This window comes from Dicentrarchus labrax, unplaced genomic scaffold, assembly GCF_905237075.1.
Source record: "Dicentrarchus labrax unplaced genomic scaffold, dlabrax2021, whole genome shotgun sequence".
Taxonomy (NCBI): Eukaryota; Metazoa; Chordata; class Actinopteri; family Moronidae; genus Dicentrarchus; species Dicentrarchus labrax.
Genome location: NW_026136709.1, coordinates 965,323 through 984,105, shown reverse-complemented (window position 1 = coordinate 984,105; position 18,783 = coordinate 965,323). Strand labels below are relative to the sequence as shown.

Sequence of the window (18,783 nt, the reverse complement as noted above, 5' to 3'; positions counted from 1 at the left end):
CAAACAACAAATTGATGAGCAGGCAGGAATCCAGTGCCTTACACATACAATTGGACCAAAGAAGGTGCCAGTACCCTAATTCAGCACAACCCTAAACATAACATAACCCTAATTCTTGTGGCGTTTATCTTTTTTAACAAGATCATTTTCTGTACTGTTTTTTAGCATTAAGCTGGCCGCCAGACATCACTGGTGGGTACAGCCATGAACTCAGAAGAGGTAAGGGTACTCATGTGGACAAAAATCAGAAGTGTCGGTATTCAGTACTGGTGTGTACCGGCCCATATCAGGCACTGCTGGTATGAAAATACAGATAAAGAAAAGGACACTTTTCAGATAAATATCATTTTAAAAGGGACTCAATAAAGCTAAAACGCCTCTGTAATCTTAAAAATAATTTATATTTAGGCTAGGTTTGACCTTCCTGCCACAGAATCTTGAGATTTACTGTTTAAGAGCATTTGTTGAAGTGTTTTCAGAGGTCTTAGGGCACCCAGGGGTCTAGCAGCACCCTGTCAGTGACTAATGTAAATGCTTGTAAGTTGTTACCATGGAGATTGTTCCCATCCTACATGAACACAACATTAGCCATAGTATCACACAACATACCAGGGTGAACAATACACAGGTTACTGGCCAGTTCTTGACAGATATTGGTCAGTCATTCACATCTGGTGTGATGTTTATAATGGGGTGAAGCTGGATTTATATGATACGATTATTCAAAATGAAACATACGATTATTCAAAAATCTAAGATAATATAGACACAAAAGCAACCATACTAGTATAGCTTTGTGTTTCATCCCATCATAGAGACGTCCTCTGAAGTGTCTCACAGTTTGTGGCTACCTGGCTGATGGGCTAAAAATACTCTTGCCGCCACACCTCATCATAGGCGTCACCCTCTGCTGCTTCACCGACAGCTGTTGCCACGCAGGATGTATCCGTGGTGACAAGTCACCGTGGAGACAGAGAGAGACGGATATAATGAAAAAGCACATACAGCCCCGTGGGCGATGCACTTGGAATCAGCTATTAAAGAATGCACAATAAGATGCAGCTGAGCGGGTCACTGAATTAAAATGTAAGTGGGATATGGTAAATGGTAAATGGACTGTACTTATATAGCACCTTTCCAGTCTTACGTACTTATACTACATCCCCCACTCACATACTGATGGCAGTGGCTGCCATGCAAGGTGCCAACTGCTCATCAGAACGGAAACTAATCATTCACACACACTCACACACCGATGCACAGCATCAGGAGCAATGTGAGGTTCAGTGTCTTACTCAAGGACACCTCGACATGCAGCGAGAGGATCAAACCACCAACCTTCTGATTAGTGGACGACCGGTTCTACCTCTGAGCCCCATGGGGGCAAAATGCAGTCCTCTACAGTCAGAACATACTGGAGGTATTGTGCTTTTGTGAGTACATACAGCAGCACCTTACACTACATACCCATCACAATGTATTCCAACAGCCATCACAGCCATCACTGGGAGAGTGGGAGTTGCAGGTGCTGCCCTCATGGGGGCAGTGTAGGACATTCTGACTGATGATGTGTGATTGTGTGATGCTATAGAGAGATGGAATAGCTCTAGTTATTGACTGGCCTTTAATAATCTGCAGTCTGGATTACAGCAACATGAAGCGGTGAAAGGAGATGCAGCAAATTAGTTCTCCAACAAGCCGCCGCTCTGCACTGACTGACTGGGGCATACTGACACTTCCCACATTATAAATCCATGAGGCTTAATTGTTACAATTGACTCTTTCATGTACAATACAGCATAATGTAACCTTAAAACTAGTTTTGACACGCCCTGTTATTGTTGTAAGCCTGTATATGTGTGAATTTCAGTTACTTAAATGACAATACTGACATGCAGTGCCCTTATGGGTCAGAAGCCTTTCTTAGACTGGACCGATCAACACAGTTAAAAAACCAAGAAGTAAACTAATCCACAATTCAACCACAACGAAGCAATGCAATTAATTGGTGATGCTTTTAAAAGCAGAGCACATCAGTTTGCTTTTACTTGGGCACAATATTTCTTTCTTTCTCTGTCTCATAAAACATAAAGGTTGGTGTAGTATTAGATTCCAGTGGTGGCTGCATTGGATTATTTACGATTTGTGTGATCCAAACATTTCCAGTAACTCCAAAGCATTACAAAGTTCAAAAAGTAAACATTTATTCATTAAAAGAAAATGGGTGTAATCATTTCCAAAATTCTATTTTTTAATGTCAAATGAAAACTCTGCGTCTGACCACATTAACTGTGATATAAATATTATATAACATACATAAAATAATTTAAAACTGTTCAAATCTGCCATGTTTTACTGTTAAATGTAAGCAGTAATAGTGTTAACCTGTGATCTATAGAGTGGTCTTAATCAGAGTCTGAGATTGATTGCTTCTGTCTCCACCCATATACCTGAGGAAATCGCTTCATTAATAACTTGATTCTGTGTTCAGAGTGTTAACACAATGTCTTGTGACATTTTTTATAAGTTAGAGTTAGGTTTTGTCAAGAGCAGTAAAATGTGTGTGTGAGCAGTACCTTGCTCGTTAGCAGAGTGACTCATAGTTGTGAGCAGAGTGCAGCCACCATTTTGTGCCGACTGTGAATTCATGTTTACACGTTATGATGTATTTTGTATAATATTATTTATGTACTTTAGGGGCACTAAAATAAGTTTTTGTGAGACTCTACTGACAATAAAATGAGAGAGTTACCGCAGGTAAATACTGTGAATATCATTGTAACTTGAATATGGTGTGTACTCTCTAGTCTTCTGTAGATATCTTCATTTTTTGTAAATTGTTATATATTTGTAAAAAAATGTAACGTTCTTTTTGAGGAAACAACACTGCATCACTAGAGATGGCACAATATATGATATTACTGCAATATGGGGATAATGGTATATATTAATAAATACCCTCATTTTCTGTTGCTTTCCACACTGACAGGGTTAAAACATTATTTTCTCATCCAAGATCCATGTTCTAATATTACATTTATCATTGTGACTTATCCTGTGATGGCCTGCCATGTAGCTGGGACAAATACACAGTGTGGTGAATAGAAAACTAGTAAACGCACCGTGGGATGGAGCAGTGACAGGAGAGGATTTCTATCCTTCACAAAGAACAAAAGCAATCAGTGTCACCTACTGAACAGCAGCAGATCCATGCAAGCCACCATGCCTCTCTCAGCAGGGAGGGAGAACTAAATTGCACTGTTTACTGTTTGCCTCTCGGTCTGCTGCTCAGCCTGTCCTTGAGAAATGTGTGTTATGAGTGAGATGTTGATGGGATCACAGAACAGAACACCGATTTAAATGGGCTTTGTGTGTAACCGTTGGAAGCTGAGGCAAAGCATGTTAGTGTGTGAGTTTGGACTGTAGCATTTAATCATCCTGAGCCTCTGGATGTGGGTTAGCCATATTAGTGGATCAGATTTGTCTGCATGGAGAACATTCAATACTCGCTGACACGGGTGTGTGTAGATCTTTGTGTATGTGTGTGTATTTGTGGTCATCTGAGGAATTCAAGCGTAATGGTTGCATTTTCATTAGATGTGTGTGTGCTCCTGGCTGCAGCTTGGCACGTGTCCACTGGCAGCGCGTGACTGGGCAGCCTCGTACGACGGGCTAACCGGGTTGAGGGAGAGAGAGGGAGGGGGGTTAGATGTGGTTACAAGGCTACATGACGACAGTACTTATAACTAATTATTTTTTCTTGTTGTTGTATCTGTACCCTAAAACATTCTTTCTCAGATGAGAGTACATGTACCCCTAGAGTTACTTCGAAGTACTGCAGGGGGTATGCAATATTGTTTTTAAATGTTATTTAATAAAATATATGCCATGCACATTTATTTCCTAAAACAATTCAATGATAAAATTTAAATAAATTAAATAAAAATGTACATATGGTTCTATAAACCACATTTTATATTCAATATTCCTATTACCTATTTTGTGTTAATTTTGGCAGCCCTGACAAAAGCAGTAACTAATCCGACCCAGGTGGCAGGCATGAATAATAACTATATAGAAATAGTCAGTCTACTTGCTGATGTTCTTGTTTGTTTATGTAGGTCATATAGAGGCATCAGTGTTAAACTGAGACTGCTTCATAAGCAGATAAAGCTTTCTGTAGTATATTTCATTGAATAGTTCAAATGTTTGGGAAATGCAGAGGAGAAGGTGATCGATATTAGTCTGAGTGTTACATAGTCAGTACACGGTTAGCCTAGCTTAGAATAAAAACTGCATGCATAGAAGAAACAGCTAGCCTGGATCTGTCCAAAGTGACAAATACAGTTAAAATACCAACATGTCTAAAAGTAGAACAGGAGCCAGAGCCTTCAGTTACCAAGCTCCTCTCCTGTGGAACCAGCTTCCAGTTGTGGTTCGGGAGGCAGACACCCTCACCACATTCAAGAGTAGGCTTAAGACATTCCTCTTTGATAAAGCTTATAGTTAGGGCTGGATCAGGTGAGTCCTGAACCATCCCTTAGTTATGCTGCTATAGGCCTAGACTATCGGGGGATTTCCCATGATGCACTCTCTTCCTCTCTCTCTCTTTCTGCACTCATTCATGTTCCATTAATGCATGTTACTAACTTCACTTCTTCCCCGGAGTTCTTGTGCTTTCTCGTCTCGCAGGTTCTCATGGATCCTGGTGGAGCCTCCTGCCATGGTCCTGCTTGACTCCCATTGTTAGTATCACTGATATTGTTGCTATTATTATCATTACTATTATTTTTACTACAAATACTATTATTACTATAATCACTGCTCATTGTCCCCAATCGTTGTTGTCGTTGTCATCATCTTCCTCATGTTCATCATCATCAGTCACTATCTGCATCTCTCTCTCTCTCTCTCTCTCTCTCTCTCTCTCTCACCCCAACTGGTCGAGACAGACGACCACCCACCTAGAGCCGGAGGATCTGTCCTAGGTTTCTGCCTTTTAACAGGCAGTTTTTCCTTGCCCTTGTCACCAAGGTCTTGCTCATGGTGGTACTGTTGGGTCTCTGTAAATAATGTTATAAAGAGTTCGGTCTAGACCTGCTCTATTTGAAAAGTGTCCTGGGATAACTTCTGTTATGAATTGGTGCTATACAAATAAAACTGAATTGAAAATGCAATTGAATGTCTAAAACTCACCAATTAACATGTTAACAAAAATGTCCAAATTAATGGTATCAATCATCGCCTCACCTGTCTCATCTTTTCTTAGTGCATCACTGTACATCATAAATGCTTTCCATTTCTTTCTATCATGCACTTTACACAGGCTTTTCATTTAATTGTAAACAAGAGCAGAGTATGGGCTGGATGGTTGTCAAAACACTGTTACTTATCAGTGTTGTCTGGCACACACTGCATATGTAGTGAGTCAAAGTGGTGTGGCGTCATCTGGGGAGTGTTGCTGTTTCAGACAGGATCAGCAAAACAGCTCTGGAAATGTTGCATCATAGATCAGACTGAACCTCACAGAAAAAACAGGCCCACCACTGCATCTTTCTGCATCTACTGCAATAAAGAAGTGAAAAACACAAATTGAAAGAAATGTGAAAACCTCAGCTGGGGCTATACTTTTTTCTGGGGCCAGTTCATGACACCATACTACACTACACTACACTACACTACACTCATTCTTCCTTCTGGTCTATTACAACCTCGGCCTCATTTTTGTCAGCCTGATCATACTAAGAAAGGCAACTGAATATTGCCAAAATGCATTATGATAACATGATGTTGCATACTGTACGTATTTATGTTACATAAGTGAGTGATAGCCAGAATGCTTCTTATACAACATAAGTATGTACAGTATGCAACATCATGTATATTTCCAGACAGATTACAGCAAGTATGTCATATACAGTAGCCTATATATGTACATACATAACATATCGTGAGTATGGATAGTAAATGGTAAATGGACCTGTACTTGTATAGTGGCTTTCTAGTCTCCCCACCACTCAAAGTGCTTTTACACTATGCGCCACATTCACCCTTTCACACACATTCACACACATTCACACACAGCATCAGGAGCAATTCGGGGTTCAGTATCTTGCTCAAGGATACTTTGACGTGTGGTGCCAGGAGCTGGGGATCGAACTGACAACCTTCCAATTAGAAAACGACCCGCCCTTCCTCTGAGCCACAGCCGCCCGTGGCTGTGAATAATATTTGACAAAATTATCTAAACTCAAGGCTCTGAGGCAAGATCATCCCTCCAAGATAGACCAAAAAACTAATCTTTAAAAACAAAAGAGAAAATTCTGACCTGCCAGAAATCTATCCAATCATCCAACAGCCATATTGTTAATTGTTCAGATATGATTTGTTTGGGAAGCAGTTCAGTAGGAAACTGGGTTAAGTGTTACATGTGTCCTCCCCTCAGCACAGTGTGACACTACCACTGCCCCTCTCCTCTGTTATAGGAAGTGACGGATTGGAATCGGGCACCTTGCCAAATGCTCCTTCAAGGTGACAGAGTCGCCCGACAGCAAGCATCTCAGCTGCCACTTCTGCACAGCTCAGAGGGCAGGCTACACACACACATTCATACATGAACTTCTCCCCTCTCTCTAAATAGATGGATTTGCTCTTCGAGGAAAAGGAAGAAGAGGCTTCTTTGATATGATCAGGGTTTTAATCTCAAGCCTCAGCTAATGGATAGGGATAAGAATTTTTTAAGCGCCATCGGTTACAAGTTCAGCTGTCCACTGGGACCCTGCTGTGCTCTCAAACCCACCTGTGCCAATGTGGATGAAATCCAATTATAAAAATCAATTTTTGGTCACCTTGCTCTTCCATGTGCGCTGTAACAAAAACTGCACAAATGGTGGAGCAGCTTGGAATTGGAAAATAAGGAGGCTGAAATGCTGGAAATTTTCATTCTGAGTGAAAATGTGATGAAGTCATGTGTTTACTGTAAGAGCAAGCAGCTATAGCACCTGTGCACAGAGAGAGGAAGAAAATAAAACACGGCCCTGCAGCACAATCTACACACACAGAAACATTCACTGGATCCTTCAGGGTGACATTGGAGAGGTCCTCAACAGTGCAGATTAATGAAAGGAAAGCTTGACTCTTTTAAAACACTCACCTGGTTAAAATGTACCACCACAGTTTGAGGAACTATCTACTGTTCTGCAGCTTCTCAGTGAAAACCAAGAGTTCAATGGCATAAGCATAAAACATGTTTAATGTAGAGACAAAGACAACAGTGTACAGAAAACCCACTCACACAGACCAGTATTTCAATTTAAACTCTACCCAGCACTTATCAAAGATCTGCAGTGAGGAGCCTCCTACACAGAGCAGAACATTGCATCAGTGAGAAGAAAGATAGAGAGAGGGGGGTTCAGCAAAGAGTGCAAGGAAAGGATGATAAGAATCCCACCCTGACTTCCTCCCTGGGCAGACACTGCTAATTCAACAGGGACCTGGAACCATCACAGTGGGCCTTCCTTACATGGCTGGACTGTCAGAACATTAAACCAGAGACTTCCAGTCACACTAAGTCAGCCAACACCTTAAGACCTGCCAGGACCCCCTCAGAGAGGAGAATGGTGTATGATATCATCAATGACATCACATGTGACAGCTGTGGGGACACTGCATTGGTGAAACTACAAGGACCCTGGACAAGAGACTGAATGAACAACAGAAACAGACAACATCAGATGTCTGTAAACACCAGGCCAAAACCAGCAACCGCTTGAAGAGGTCAAAGGACTAGGAGTCAGTGGAAGACTAGAGATATTTACATCTGACCCCAGAGACCATCTCTGAAATAAAAACATGAACAAGTAGTTTTCCCTTTAACTAAATGTCCAATAAAATCATCCCACACTGGACTGGAGTGATAACTGTGCTCAGATGTGTCACTTTGTTCTGTTATTTTTAAGTCAAATCAAAGGATGCTCCATGGGATGTGGTCTGTTGCTCTGAGTGAAACAGACTTAATATATCTTGTGCTAATGCGCCACACAAACATGGAAGGTACATTCCTATATCCCAGGCAAGTCCAGTGACAGTAAGACCTGGGTTGCAAAAACCCAGGTCTGTCACAGCAGGATCCTCCGGTAACAATGTAAAAAAAGGTATTTTAGCTTAATTTGCTCAAATATCATTGCTGAACTGCCATCCTGCTTTCTTGTCATCAAGACAAGTAAGCCCCTATTACCAGCAGCACTGCTGCTGGGAGACATTTCTGAATTCCATACACATTTCAGAATCCTGCCACAAGTGTAGGGGATGCTAAATTAATGATGAGGCTAGGATCTCAAATGTCCACAGACTCAAAAAAAACCTGACGCAGAGTGGCCCCTGGTGATTGAGCCAGACACAGTGTATCCTGTTCTTGTAAGTGATGTACGGCATTCCATTGATCTCTGACTGGGCTGTGGTCAGGGGTCAAATACACCTCGCTAGCCCAGGAGGACCCAGTAGAGGACATTACCCTTGATGAAAATTGTTGCCACAGTCAACAGCAGTGTAGCTTAGCCCTTTGAACCCTTTAAGTTCAGTTTTCACTCTTGATTTACATGGTTTTAACATGTACAAACTATCCATGTTATATATTGTAACTTTCAGGATACATTAGGCTACTCAGAGATGCCAACAATTGTCGTGTTTTGTGTTTTTTACTTTATTAATTCCCAATGGGATTATAAATGAAAGTAATTTTTTCGCTCAATTTTTTATGCACAAAGGACTGAAATACAATCACAAGGCTTATAGTTATGTCAATGTGGAAAGATGGTGAAGCCACATGGTGGTGCTCTGGAAGCAGTTAGGGGTTTGGTGCCTACAGACTGAGCTACTGCCTGCTCAAAAACACCATAGATCTATTAATGGATAGAGAAGTGAGTCAGGGGATGTAACAACCATGTTAAGGGAGCCGAAGTTCAAAATAAGAGCCAAAACAATAATATAATATCCATGAAAAGATAATTTGCATGGACAATGTCACTCTTTTCTTTTTCAAAATTCCATTTGGGAGAAATGTATTTGCTTTGGCCCTAGACTTTTGATCAGCAGGGCAATGTCATTTGTTAGTGCCTTTTAAAACTGTTACAACTGACCACTACAGAACGACTGTTTGCTTATCTGTCTCTTATATGGTTAAGATTTGTAAGTTAGGTTTACACAGAAAAAGTACTTACTTAACGTTAAGGAACAATCAGTCATGATAAAAAGAAAACTACCTTGACTATTGGTAGGAAATGGGCAATGATCAGCAGTCTCCCATGTCAGAGTCCCATGCTTGTTGATACATTTGTAAAATTGGAAGCCTATCTGTTGCCTGAGACAGATAGCAAAAACAGTCCAGAAAGTCTTCCAAAAAGGCTGGTGGTGTGGGTTGCCCTTGAGAAGATGGGATGCAATATTTGATACAAATTCAATGTATCTCAATAGGATTCAAATAATTAGAGGCAGCGAGGTTAATGTCACCACACTGTAGCTCTAACAGTTCTGTGATCTGGATGGGTATACTATAGAAACAAGGCCTCAGCCATGGTGTCTAAACATGTGCCAGCGTGATTTTGGGGAGATGCCTGGCTGGCTGGAGGACAATTAATAGGTTGTCTGTTGTGGCTGGCAACATCAAACAAGTCCTGAATCAGTGATGGGTGGGTCGATGTGGATCAACAGCACAGGCACCAGTTTCTCTGAGTGTATTGATCTGCACCAAAATGACTTTTGGTCATGGAGCCACATACACACAGCACTGACACCACTGTGAGATTATCTGGCTTGACTGTCAGCATATGCATGGAATGTACAACAAAAACTGCCATTCACATACATTTTTTTCATTGATGGGTTTGTTCCTTTTGTAGGAATAATGAGAAGAGGTTACATTTTTCATAGCTGCAGTTCTGTAACCATACGGTGCAGTTCAGGAGCCTGGCTGAACGCACCACACTGGTGCTCATTGAAATTCAAGGTAGACTTTGTATAAATTGTGTTAGGAAGAATTCAGTCAGCGAGGCCTGAGGGGGGATGACAGACGGAGGTGTGAGGAGAGAAAACACACACTCAGGTATGGGTTGACAGGTATGAAGGTGCTACTGAAGGAAAGTATTTATTATATGGTCTCACTGCTCAATACTGACTATTATCATAAGGAAATTAACAAGGAAAAATATTGCTGCATTACCAGTCTTTGTAATACTCTGAAAATCTAAAATAGAGAAAGGAATTCTGAAGCAGAATGCCTCGTCACTCCTTACATGTACTGTAGAGTAGTGCCAGTCATTTGTCCTACTGTCAACATGAACACAGACCAAATAAAGTGTCATAATGGAGGACAGTTCTGTGTCTTTTATGCTTTTAAAACACTGCAGACATCATCAGTCTGAGGTGCTTTTGTTTAGACATGAGAGGGAGGCACGCAGACCAATGAATCTGAGCTCCATGAAATGCATTACAATTAACTGTAACAATTAAATTAACTTTCTATAACTGTTTTTCAGACAACAAAGATGGCAAGATTAAAATGGATATAGTACACAAAGTGTTGTAATAGCCAGTCAGTAATTTCATTACACTCAGGGTCTGCTGGAGATATTAAATAAAGATCTGGCTACAGGAGCAATCTAGCTTTAACCTAGGATGCTGGCAATATGGACTCATCCCTAATAGCTGACAAAACCACACACTTATAATGCCATCCTGACATTCTTTCTCAGTTTCTTTAGTTTCTTTCTTCACACTGTCACATGACAGCCAGGTAGACTTACAACCCACACGTGACCTCAATCGCTCTGGCAGGGAAATGACCGTACATAGGTTAAATAGCTGGTACTCCCCACCTGCTATTCTTCTGACTAGTGAGAAGAATTGAGGAAACCTTTTGGGCTAAACAATTCCTGTTGCCCTTGGGTTGGCCCTTCTAGGCAAGCAGTGCTGTTGATGCAACTACCCACACCAAGGGCCTACTAGGTAAGGTCCAATACATCCTTATACTGTACCAAAGAAAACAAAACTCTGTTGGTAACAGACAGATCATAGTTTTTGAGTAAAACCTAATTCCTACATCAACTGTTATGTAGTATGAGATACACTCTGCACATGCTGCTAACGGTGTTCTCTGGCATCGAAAACACAAGACTTTTTTGTAGCAGTATAACAACAACATGCTGCTTCTACCTTTGCGAATGAGAGAGGATGATCATTATTTGTGCAGACGCTTGGCAGGAAAATGAAAGATGAGTCATTTGAAGAATTTAAATAAATAGCCAGTGTTGTCATTTACCTGACAGGATAGGGGAAAACCATGATGTGGCTAATGTAATTAACTAAGTCTCAAACTGAATTACCATCAACTTAACCAACTTGGCTAATGCATTTTAAGATGACAAAAACAGCATTGTTGCCCATGAATTAACCCGTGGTCATAGTAGTTTTGGGGATATTAACGTATCACCAGGTCTCACCCCAAAGTCATCAAATTATCAACAAACTATACTGCTTGTTCAGTGGCCCTCCTCTTCAATATGGTACTGTAGGTTCCCCTTTAGTGTCATTTCTGGAAGCTAATGCTGTTGAAGTCAGGTGACGAGCAAGAAAGTCCACATATAGGGCGCCCGGTTAGCTCAGTCGGTAGAGCTGGCGACCCATGTACGGAGTTGCTGTAGTGGCCTGGGTTCGAATCTGACCTGTGGCCCTTTGCTGCGTGTCATCCCCTCTCTCTACCCACCTTTCCTGTCTATCTACGGCTGTCACTATCCAATAAAGCCAATAAAAGGCCAAAAAAACTTTAAGAAAGTCCACATATGGAGGTAGTGGGGTAGATGGATGGCCTAAACAAACACAGGACTTTAACGTTGTAAAACAGTTGCAGTTTGGTTAGGTTTAAGGTTAACCATGTAAGATGTATTTTGAAAGTCTAACTGGACGTTATTGATCATATTTATTCTTTGTAATGTGGAATTGGAGTCCGGTACGTAGAAAAATTACACTAGAAGGATACCTACGTTGTCAAAGTCCACAACATTAACCATGCAAATGTTATTTTTAAAATCTAACAAAAATGACAATGAGTTGGGTGTGAGATCGTCTTAGACATTGAAGTATTGGATATGGGCACAGAAGCTAAGGAAACTAAATCTAATTCAAAAATATAAAAATCTATATCACTTCCTGTTAGGCATTAAGTTGTATATTTAGCTCTTCCTTTGTGTTTTTTGGCATTTTCCGGACTCTGAGAATGAGGTCAAGTCAAACTCCTGATTCCCCATGGCTGCTTCACTGAACCAAAGATGGACAAACACAGCTGCAAAGGTCAGATTGTGATTGTAGAATGGAAAAAAGATGGATAACCATTCAGCATGTCCCACAGGGATGGGCTGGGACTGTCACAGAGGGCACTGACGCAGCAAGCATGCCCTGAAAATGCTGACTATAAAATATGATAAGAAAATCAGGGTGGTAGTCTGAAGACAGGGAGATGGCCTCTTTTCTGCCGATAACAAACAGAATGACAAATGTGAGCAGCAGAGAAGCATTTGTGTCAGCGTTTTCTGCTTCATTAGAGCTTCCTTCTGACTGCTGATGGACTTGTAGCCCACAAACTTGGAAACAGGGGACCAGAAATAATACCAATCCATAGGCTGAAAGGTACAGAAAGCGGGTTTACAAGGCTATACTGTACATGCCAATGCACAGTGAGTACAGCATCAAATTCTACCCAAACTGACTGCAATTCAAATTCAGGTCATTATTTCATAAGTGATTAATAAAACTGTGCTAAACGATATCATAGCAAAAAGCCAGACACAGTAACACTTCACTACATTAGAATCTTGCTATATTCATTATTGGCAAGTTTCTGCTATAAACCTTATGGATTACAGTAGAAAATTCAACTGGGTCTGTACTGGATGTAACCAAGTGCTCGACACACTGTGACCTGAAGTTATAATAAATAAACAAACAAATAATTTTAAACCTCTTTTTGATGCTATTTAGGATACAATACCTTTTTTTTTAGCAATAGATTACATTCAGTAATCACAGTAGTTTTCAGTGGTGGAGCCCGCCATTCCTGCACAGGATTAAAATTACATTAATTCATTGATAGAAGGCTATCTGTTTAAGCAAGCATGAAGGAGAAACTACGGTGGCCGCAAAAAGCTATGTTGGCTGCCCTATCTTGAGCCAGTTTTTTGTTTTATCTGTTCTGGGCTACAAACATGGTGGTTCAACATGACAAACTCCGTAGAAGAGGACCCGCTCCCTCTGTAGATATAAACAGCTCATTTTAAGGTAACAAAATCGTAATTCTTATTTTCAGTTTATACAATAATGAAAACACACCTATGAATATTATATTATCTGTAAATCTGTAAAATGTGTCTTTACCCTGTGAACAGGACAGTAAACAACCAATCAATCATAAAGAGATCTGAATTCCTCTTATATAATCCTCACTGGTTTCTTGACTACCTCATTTCCTGTGTTGGACCAGCTGCTGGCCGTACATGGCTGCAGTGAGGGACAGCTCTTGATCCTGTAAGCCTTGCCCGGCAGCTCTGAATTTACCACATATTGATGGAACTGCTTGCTCCACCTCCAGACCTGATGGCTTCTTTGCCCCAGAAATCTCTCCTCCACACTGATTCTGCCCTGACCCTACGTCTCCAGTCTGACTCACCTTTATATCTTCACTCTTCAAAGAACCCCCTTTTAGCTCCCCCATTTACTCAATTTTGAGTTTGTGCTTTCACCAGCCAAATGTTACTTTTCAATACAGGGAGAGAGTGGACAACACATCAGGAACACTAAAAACATAATGTAATGTTCACTGAAAAACAGACACCACATTATAAGTGAATGTTGTTATGGCTAGTTTTAACAACTTACATATATATAAGTATATGGCTGCTTCTCCTCCTAGATGACAGGAACACAGGAATGCACTGCCTGTAAATGGTAAATGGTAATGGACCGACCACTTGATGGCAAAGCCTAATTACAAACAGAAATTAACTCAGTCATACACCGATGCGATGTAACATTTCTGCCGGTTCTACTGTCTGTTGTAATAGCACACGACTGTCCTCAGTTGCTCTGTGGGAGTGTTTCCAGACAAGTTGTAATTTACAATGAGTACCTGGTTGTTGACACCTGGTGAACTGTTATTTCCTACTGGCATCAAAAGTAAATGCACCCGTTTGGTCACGCAAGTTCCATCATTTATATCAAGTTTAACTATATACACTCACTCAATCCAAACATTTACATACAACGATGACATAACAGAGCTGGTGTTCATCATTCTTGGAGGAGAAAACTTGCGGGTTTATTTCCTGGCAGTCCGTCAGTGTGAGCATTCCAGCTAATGACTGATAAGGCTGACAAGTGATGATTTCCAGGTCTCAATGCATGCCTTACATGATGAGTCAGTATTATAGCTCACACACTTAAACACAGGAGAAAAGAGAGGATCTGTTAAACAAACTGAAGGAACACTGATTTTCACTCTTAACCCCTCAATTCAAATCCTAAATTGCGGTGAAGTAAAGGAAGCGATGAGCAATGAAATGAGCTAAATTCAGATGATTATCCTCATCTCTACTGCAATATAACATTGTAACAAAAATCAGCTCACGCACACTGTCTACACTTACATTAAATTAAATTTTTGAGTAACTACCAATTCTGAACCTATCGTGACGTCACCAATTGGTTTGTGGAGTACTGTTCTGAAGCCTCAAGTTTGGCATTATGGTCCTCGCCATGGCAGTTTGTCAGAACCAGGTGACATACTGTGAGCTGCTCTTATTGGCTGCACAGTTTCAACTCGTCTATAACAGGAATGGCGGCTCGCCTGGTCACACACAATATCATATTCCAGATGCCATACTAAAATATGTTTGCGATAAGATTTGGGGAGAGAAATGGTCAATGCCGTATCAGAATCTGAATCCATATGTTGATCAGCACTCCTGAGTTTGATCTGAGTTTGGTATTTGAGCTGGACAGACTCACTGAGAATGACCTGTCAATCACAAGGTAGCCCCGCCATAAAGCATACCCTCTATCATCTATTATATTTTAAGCTTTGTCCATTATATATACTGTCAATGGTAGCTACATACACACCTAAAAGGAAAAAAAAAAGAACTACCTTAACAATAGCCATGACTTGCACGTGAATGAGTCAGCTCTATGAGGCTCCTTTAAGTGAGTGATATGAGCCGGCTCGAGTTTGAAAGCAGATTTTTTTTTTTCTGTTTTTTTTTTTCCTTTTTAAATAAATTAATACAAGACGGAAAAATGAATGATCCTATAACAGTACTTTGTTAATGTATGTTGCACCGGTTGCCAAAACGTTCAATACAAATTAGTGCTGTCAAACAATTAAAATATTTAATCGCAATTAATCGCATTAATGTCATAGTTAACTCGCAATTAATCGCACATTTTTATCTATTCTAAATGTCCCTTGATTTCTTTTTGTCCCATTATTTTTTCTCATTTTAATGCTCTTATCAACATGGAAAAGTGGATCGGCTTGCTTTGCGCAAATGTTGTTTTTATTGATATTATACTGTAGTGTTCAATTTCACACTAACATTCTCACTTGGAGCAAATAATCTCTCCCACAATGTAACACTGTCCATCAATAAAAGGGTGAAAAAAATACTTTGTCACACAAACAGCCCCTTCAACAGCCCTTTCTAAGGGATCAAAACAGGGGGATACAAAATAAAATTACAAAGGTAAACTAAAGGTCTATGATCGATTTTGTGATCGTATCATAAGACCTGAGGCCGCATGTATTGGACACTCGGGTAAAGAGAGTGGCGGAGCTGTCATCTGATCACCATCTGGTGGTGAGTTGGGTTAGGTGGCGGGGGAAGCCACTGGACAGACCTGGTAAACCCAAATGTGTAGTACGGGTGAACTGGGAACGTCTGGAGGAGGCCCCTGTCCGAGAGACCTTCAACTCTCAAACTCAAACTCAGCTTCTCCTACATTCCTGTGGAGGCGTGGGACATCGAACCGGAGTGGTTGATGTTCAAAGCTTCTATTGCTGAAGCTGCGGCTGTGAGCCGGGTCTTAAGGTCTTGGGTGCCTCAAGGGGCGGTAACCCTCGAACACGGTGGTGGACACCGGTGGTCAGGGAAGCCGTCCGACTGAAGAAGGAGGCCTTCCAGGATATGTTATCCCGGGGGACTCCTGCGGCAGTTGCAGGGTACCGGTAGGCCCGAAGGACTGCAGCCGCAGCTGTGAGGGAAGCAAAACAGCGGGTGTGGGAGGAGTACGGAGAAGTCCTGGAGAAGGACTTTCAGACGGCACCCAGGCGCTTCTGGAAAACCGTCCGACACCTCAGGAGGGGGAAGCGGGGAACCATTCAAGCTGTGTACAGCGGGGATGGGACACTGCTGACCTCAAATGAGGAGGTAATTGGGCGGTGGAAGGAACACTTTGGGGAACTCCTGAACCCGACTAGTCCAACAAACCCGCCCTCTGTGATAGAGGCAGGGCTGGAGTGTGATGGGGGGATCTACATCAATTTCCCTGCGGGAAGTCACTGAGGTAGTCAAACAACTCCACAGTGGCAAAGCCCCAGGGATTGATGAGATTCGTCCAGAAATGCTGAAGGCTCTGGGTGTTGAGGGGCTGTCTTGGTTGACACGCCTTTTCAACATTGCGTGGAAGTCAGGGACAGCACCGGAGTGGCGGACTGGGGTGGTGGTTCCCTATTTAAAAAGTGGTACAAGAGGGTGTGTGCAAATTACAGAGGCATCACACTACTCAGCCTCCCTGGGAAAGTTTACTCTAAGGTGCTGGAAAGGAGGGTCCGGACGATTGTCGAACCTCTGATTGAAGAAGAACAGTGCGGGTTTCGTCCTGGTCGTGGAACAACAGACCAACTCTTTACTCTCTCAGGTGTCCTGGAAGGGGCCTGGGAGTATGCCCATCCGGTCTACATGTGCTTTGTGGATTTGGAGAAGGCATATGACCGGGTTCCCCAGGATATCCTGTGGGAAGTGCAGCGGGAGTATGGGGTGAGGGGGCCACTTCTCAGGGCCATTCAAGCCCTGTATTTCCATAGCGAGTTTTGTTCACGAGTGAGGGTAGAATGGAGCAGGAGATTGGCCGGAGAATCGGGGCAGCAGGGGCGATATTGCAGTCCCTGTATCGCACTGTTGTCACGAAAAGTTGTCTCGATCTACGGGTCGCTCTTTGTTCCTACCCTCACCTATGGTCATGAGAGATGGGTCGTGACCGAAAGAACTTAGGGATAGGGTGAGAAGCTCGGACATCCGCGAGGGACTCGGAGTAGAGCCGCTTCTCCTTTGCATCGAAAGCGTCTTGGCACGTCCAGCTGGGAGGAGGCCACGGGGCAGACCGAGGACCAGGTGGAGAGATTATATCTCAACACTGGCCTGGGAACGCCTTGGGATCCCCCAGTCAGAGTTGGCCGATGTGGCCAGGGAAAGGGAAGTTTGGGGTCCTCTGCTGAACTTGCTACCCCCGCGACCCAACCCCGGATAAGCGGATGAAGATGAAGAAGTAGAAGACATGTAAGGTAAACTAGGACTCAGCCTATAGTGCAGTTAAACCATGGCTTAATACTTTCCTCAAGTTTTCTCTGAACATAGCAGTCAGGCTACTGCTCTGTATTCACCAGAGGCTCAACCCAGCCTCTTATTTCAGAAAGAATGAACAGTAACGGTTACCAACGGTAAGCCTACTATTTCTTTGCTTTGAGCCAGTTACTCAAACAGACAAGCCTGTTGACATTTTCAGACAACAAGGAATCCATCCATTTCGGTGTCTCACGCTCGCCATCCACTCAAAATGTCTGCCACTCTTAAACAAGTGTGTGCGGCGTGCCTGTTGTTTTGTTTCTGGTCTAGCTAGATCCGGTGTGGCGTTGTAGTTTTTCTAACGTTACTAGTTGTTGCAATAGCTACAGAAAACATTATAAATATATATATATATATATAATAATATAAATACATAGTTCAATAATTCAGTGACCACAACAACAAAACATTATAAGGAAAACATACAAACACAAGCAGATGATAACATCTAATGCTGGATGTTCATTTGAACTGTTTCTGGAGACAGGGTCTGAAGATCTAACAAAACTCCATATATCTGCTCCTACCACACATTTACTCAGTATAGACAGTGTATAGAGCAGAGAACACATGTGTGCTGGTGGGGGGGCAGCAGTCCCTTTTGTGCTGTGTTATTACTGCTTTTATAAATAGTAACAGTGGGACAAGTTGTCCTCCAGAAGTGGGAGAGACCCAAACCGCCCACCACCCAGTCAGCCTTGAAAGATCCAGCCAGGGGCAAAAGACTGGTGGGAAACAGACGCCTGGGATGACCCTTTGACTGTCCCCTACCCCCAGGGCCCCAAATCATCCAACCCAGTTTTGGATTATGCAGTGTGGCCATGAGGAATACAACATGCAGAATACATACTTCATGCAGGAAAGGTTTGAAAAGGATTAGTATAGTTAAAGTAATAGGAGATTGGTTTTTGCTTCTAGAGACCAGGGTGCATCTCATTTTTGAAGAGGAAAAATCTGCACGTTTTCCAATATAAACAACAAAAGCTTTTTTCTAATGTTACTTAATATTAGGTAGATGTTTTCACTGTAAGTGATAGTGACACTATGATAGCTTTTCAGATTATGGACATATGAAAATGCCATGTTGTAACATGATCCATGTTGGGGTAACAATGTATTT

General features: G+C 41.9%; 1 protein-coding gene across 6 annotated transcripts in view; it reads right to left on the bottom strand.

Annotated features, from left to right (window-relative positions):
* arhgef4 (Rho guanine nucleotide exchange factor (GEF) 4) overlaps nucleotides 1–18,783 on the bottom strand; it is a 127,444-nt gene that overhangs the window by 24,492 nt on the left and 84,169 nt on the right. The gene's annotated exons all lie outside the window — the stretch shown is intronic.